Raw genomic sequence first — 5,415 nt, 5'->3', positions numbered from 1 at the left:
TGTTTTCCCCTGGTATCTATGAGGCACTGTCGGGCACAGGAAAACAGTTACACGAAAAGCAACCAACATGCACATTTCCCACTTGTGGTACCGCTTGCGCATCTTATTTACAGTGTTTTTAGGGCTCTTTATCGTCAGTTCATCTGGCATACATGAACTTTAAGGTGCTGCTTGCGAATTATTAAATGCTGCAAGACTGAATCTCCCCCTCGTACACGCGCCTATGTTTGTAACTACAGCACTCCCGTATTCCTGCAGCGATGTATCGTGAAAGTGTCATTGTAAGCAGGAACTACATATACCATGTACGATAATGAATAACCCTTATTTGTATACTTTTTTTTTTCAATGACTCAACATTCACTCGTGTGCGTGCACACTCTGCTACAGAATTCAGAAAAAAGATGGCCCCTCCACACAGAGTTTCTGTAGCTTTTACATATGGTGGGAACATCCATGACTGCACATGTGAATGCGCAGCAAGGGAAAATAGCACCTGTCATCATGCTCTAGGGCTATAGTTAAGGTGATCTTGCTGCTGAAGAAAGGCTACGAGGAGGCGCCGCCCGAGCTGTCGTGCACAGAGCTGTCGCAGCAATGGAGACGTCCACGAGGGAACAAGATATCGGGATGCAGCGTGGCTGAGCTTGACTGGAGGTCTTCAAAACCTAGCGGGCTTGGATATCCCACTCCTTCAAGACTTCACGAAGCTCGCAGAAAACCGAGACTTGTACGAGACGCAGAACCGAGTGCCGGCAACATCGACCTTTGGGGAAATGTGCGAGGGCAGTCTTCTGTGGTGCCAAAAGCCGGTAGTGCCTCACCATTTCACCGCCTATCTTAGCCCGGACACTCACTCGGGTGGGCGAGTACAACCTGATCATTCCACACCACTTGAACCTAACCTCTTTCTGTCAACACCAGTGTCGGCTGCATCATCTGTGAGCCTGCCAGCTGAACAGAGAGCAAGTACATATGTGAGGCAAGTACAGAAAAATGTTAAAGCGCCATTTGGAGTGTCCATATAATTGCTATCGCAATGATAACGACCATGCCTATACTATGGCTCTTCGAGCTTATTTTAGCAGAAGACGATTTTTAGTGAATTTCACTTAAGCTCAAAACAAGCGTTATGCTAATGGGACTACGTTTCCGGCAAACGGGTTAGTATCTGCGTCAGCTAATTGGCGCCTGTCACCGAAGAAAAAATAAATTTTGCGACCGTGGTAGGTTTGGTTAGTATATACTAAGCGCTAAGGTCGCACACAATGGCTTTTGGGGCGCACTTGTGGGACATTTGGCTCTAATGATGATGCACGACGCGCTTCGCTAGAGCCGTCGCTGTGTAAGTAAAGATTGTGGAGTGCTCTTTTGCGATTTACGTGAAGGGTGTAGTAAGCTGTCGAGCATTGGACGCGCACCTTGATGACCGTGTGCCTAGTAAAGAGTGCACTTAATTACTATTACTGTACTTAAGGCGCTGCATAGTGCGCCTGCTTGCGCCTTAGTGCGCCTACTTAGTGGCGCCTGCTTCTTGCGCCTGTTTAGTGCGCCTGCTTAGTGCGCCTGCTTAGTGCGCCTGCTTAGTGCGCCTGCTTAGTGACGTTAATCATCTGCGCAGTCTAAAGCGATGCCTTTTTTGGCACCGCTCCCACCCTTTGGTGTCCGTTACTTGTATAGCGCTATCGACTGCGCAATTCCACACTGACATCCAAACGCCGCGTTCCCACGAGTCATGGAAATAGTGCCACGAGATATGTGGTCTTTAAAGATATATTATAGAGAAATTAGGATTTCGGATGGTTGGTTTAGCACCCGGTTCCCCCAGGACAGAATCCCGATGCTCTAATCACTAGGCCACGGGCTCATGCCTAAAAAGGCCCAATTAAACACCCTTAAGTATTTCCCTCGCGCACGCCAGTGCAAGCCTGAGCACGCGCGCCTTCTAGCTGACGATGAAAATAGAAGTTACGGGACGCGTTCGTCCTCCGAAATTCGCTGCGCATCTCTCGTGGCGCTGTGAAAGTCTCTACAAGGTCAAGCACGTCATGTCTCGTGATTCAACACGGTTCAATTCTGAATAAAACTTGCGCTCGCTCTGCAAGGTCTGCCATTGCACGGTGGCTGTGAGGGAATTCGCTGCGCGTCTATATCACCAATCACATAAAGGCAGTGAAAGTTTATCTTTCTGCACATCTTCCTTATTCATCCAAGAACTATATACGCCGCCACGAAATCCACACACATGTGAAGCTTCTTAGACGGGCCCTAAAGCAATCACAAACAGCCATAGCCATTGCAGGTGAACCCAAAAATTACTTCCCAGTAGCCGCCTTTCGAGCCAAACACAGCTGCCTGGAAAACGCAAGGAAGGTTCCGTTGAGGATCGGGCGCCGGCGCAGTTCTGTCGTATTCCGATGTACCGCTGGGTTTGCGAAATACATGAAAGGACGCGCTGTTGAGACAACCGAAGCACAATTGTCTGAATTTTGTTAATTTCCCACAACATATGCCTAATTACCCCGCACGTACATTTCTTTGCACAGATATCACCCTTCAAATACCCCTTCATCCCCCTCAGAATTTCAGAGCGGGCAAGATTTCTCAATATATTTTCGGCCTTCGGGCGACCATTCTCCCATTCATCTGGCCCGTTTCGAAGTTTCACTGTAATATATCGATGTGGCTAAAGCCCAGTTTTCTAAGCCGAGACAGCGGAGCTTCAAGAAGCCCTTAAGTGTGGACTAAAAACCGAACGACATTACAAAAGGTAATGATGGATGAATTCAATTTCAGCAGAATGCGATGTGTTGACCTAGTTGGTTCATGCTGGAAATGCGGTTATGGCGCAAGCAAAACTAAGCGGAAAGAAGGCTCTTTCTGTCCCTTCTTCTTTCCACTTGGTTTTGCTTGCGTCAGAACCACATTTCAAGATTAAGATTCGTTATGCGAATGAAAAAGCCGTCACTGTACCATAAAAAATATTGAACATAATGAGCACAGTGTGGTTCCTGATGTTGCTGTGACCTCCAAAAATGACTCATACCCGCGAGGGAGTTTGGCCTCACTGAAAGTGATAAAAAATACAAGGAGAGATGCAAAAAACTATAAAATTAAAAAGAAAACATTTGGACGGACATACTTCGCAAGGAAAAATTGCAACACTATGCGCAATCATCTCTATAGTCTTTCTGCTCTCATTGTTCTCCGCCTGTGCAGGCAATAATGATGATGATTAATGAGCTCAAACAATGGTGCATACTCATTAAGGTCGATTGGCCAAAAATATCGAGTGGCGCAGGCAATGCATAATATATTTAATCCCCCAACGCCCGAGAACCATTCCACACCAAAGAAAATTAAAACAACTTGTTCAGATTTATTTCTGGCCATGGGTAGCATATTGGTACGAAGAAAACGGTCAAATGAAAATTGAGAAACGTATAATGAATATGGTAATTACGTAATTAGTAATTCATTTGCGGAACTATCCACGACTGAAAACTGCCTCCAGCATATCAAATCTCTTGTGTGGGCTCTACATTAGGTTTCCAGCGTTTATATCACACTTCGTAGGCATGAAATTTAGTGCACCACAAATTATACATTGGGCTTTATGGGGCTAAATCTCAATGTGCGAGACGACGAAGATAAAATAGGGAGTGTGATGCGCCCCTTCAAACGCCAGTTACCAACCTGCCTCTGTCTTTCATTATGTGCGCCTTTGTTTACGTTACCTAAGCTTAGTGATAAGAGACAGGAAACCAGTGCTCCATCCATACAAAATTATTTATTTGTTGATTGCATTTATTATCCCGAAGCAACGACTAAACTACGAACGACGGCACCAATCGAGAAGCCCCACGAACAACTGAACGTGCACTAACGCAATTCGCAAATTACTCAAACACTCGTGGGAAACGTCTGAGACACTTTGTTGTACGCACGCGTATTGACGGATCCGTTGAGACTCCTAACAACCCCAATAAAAAGCGCTTGTTTGCTCACTTTGTCCCAGATGAAGAACACGAACGGGTGCTCGACGCGGAACGGAATGGGAGGCCGAGGTCCAGCGCTTCTTGCACTCTTCCTCACTATACGGACTGAAGTTACGGCAGCAGCCACAGTGCCTTCCTCGCTAACTTCGACCATGGCCTTGTGCTTGACGTCGGACACCGCCAAGTCGTTCCTGCTGCTGATACCTGAAAAGTTCGCGCTGTTGCCGAAGGCGCTTTTGAGTCCCAGCCTACGGAGCGGGGCCACGAGATCGTAGTCTGTCTGCAGCTTGAACTTGGGCAGCCACAGCTGGACGTCGCTCTGCCATAGATCGTTCGTGATCGTATCCACCAGGTGGGTTGTAAGGTGGGCTACGACCTTCGCCAGCCCGGTCCTGCTATTCGGAAGCACAATGATCATGCTGAACCTGTTTCCCGCGTAGGGGACTTCCAAAGCCCTCGCATTCAATTCGCCCACCGCGGCGTAGCCGAAGTGCCGACGAACCGACATGGTGGCCACTCTCACCTCGTCTCGACCCTGGTTGTAGAAAGATAGCGGCTTGGTGTTACGCGCTTGGAACTTGGTCACCCACGTTCCCTTGAAGTAGACGGCGTTGATGAGAAAGGCTACGGTGTTCATTGGCAGAGCCTTGTCCAGCAGCTTCGGGATCTTTCCCTTGGTCTTGTCTTTCACCCATTCGTTGATTTCGGCCGTCACTCTCGAGCCATCTCGAACGAAGTCCACTGCCCTCGCTTCTGCCTGGAAGTAGTTGACTACGTCATTCCTGTACTGGTCCAGGATCTCGAAGTCCTTCTGGATGAGGATCGCGTTGGCTATGTCCAAAGTGGCGTTTGCGGGATTCGTCTCGACCAGTGACTTGTAGGCCGACAGCACGGCCTTGCTGGCTACAGAGACAAGTGCCCGAAATCCCCAGAACGGAACACAACTCTTTGAGGGTTTTGCCCCCAGCTCCGGCGTACAGCATTCCCAAGGCGATGCTGATGCTCGTGGGTGAAAAGAAGACGTTCTGATTTGCCGTCTTCGAACAGAGTTCCTTGAAGAGGGCAACGCCGAAACCATTTTTAGCCGTCGTGTGCCTAACTTGGGCATCTCGGGCAGATGTTGACGCTACGAACACTGCGCACAGCAAGAATGCTGCTACGGCTGAAGCCATCCCGAAAGCTCTTGTGCCGCCGGTGATTCAGTGGCGAACGTATAAGCAGAGCGCACTTCCATTGTTGTCTGCTACCAACATGACTCCAGGGCCTGAACAGACAGAATGTTCATTATCACCTTGTTGACGCCGCGGCGTTTTACGGGTAATTGTTCATCCGTAGTACAGTAATGGTGGCTCAGTGTGCGCGTTGCTTCTGATCAGAAGTGCGTGTTTTCCACAATATATTCAATACTTGTACATTG

The 5,415-nt window shown here is 48.3% G+C and overlaps 1 pseudogene; it reads right to left on the bottom strand.

Annotated features, from left to right (window-relative positions):
• Positions 1-3,672: 3,672 nt before the first annotated feature.
• On the bottom strand, positions 3,673-5,185 carry LOC119433028 (intracellular coagulation inhibitor 2-like; annotated as a pseudogene).
• Between the last annotated feature and the right edge of the window lie 230 nt (positions 5,186-5,415).

Source organism: Dermacentor silvarum, chromosome 11 (assembly GCF_013339745.2).
Source record: "Dermacentor silvarum isolate Dsil-2018 chromosome 11, BIME_Dsil_1.4, whole genome shotgun sequence".
Classification (NCBI taxonomy): Eukaryota; Metazoa; Arthropoda; class Arachnida; order Ixodida; family Ixodidae; genus Dermacentor; species Dermacentor silvarum.
Note: the sequence above shows the minus strand (reverse complement) of the source record. Positions and strands in the feature narration are given on the sequence as shown.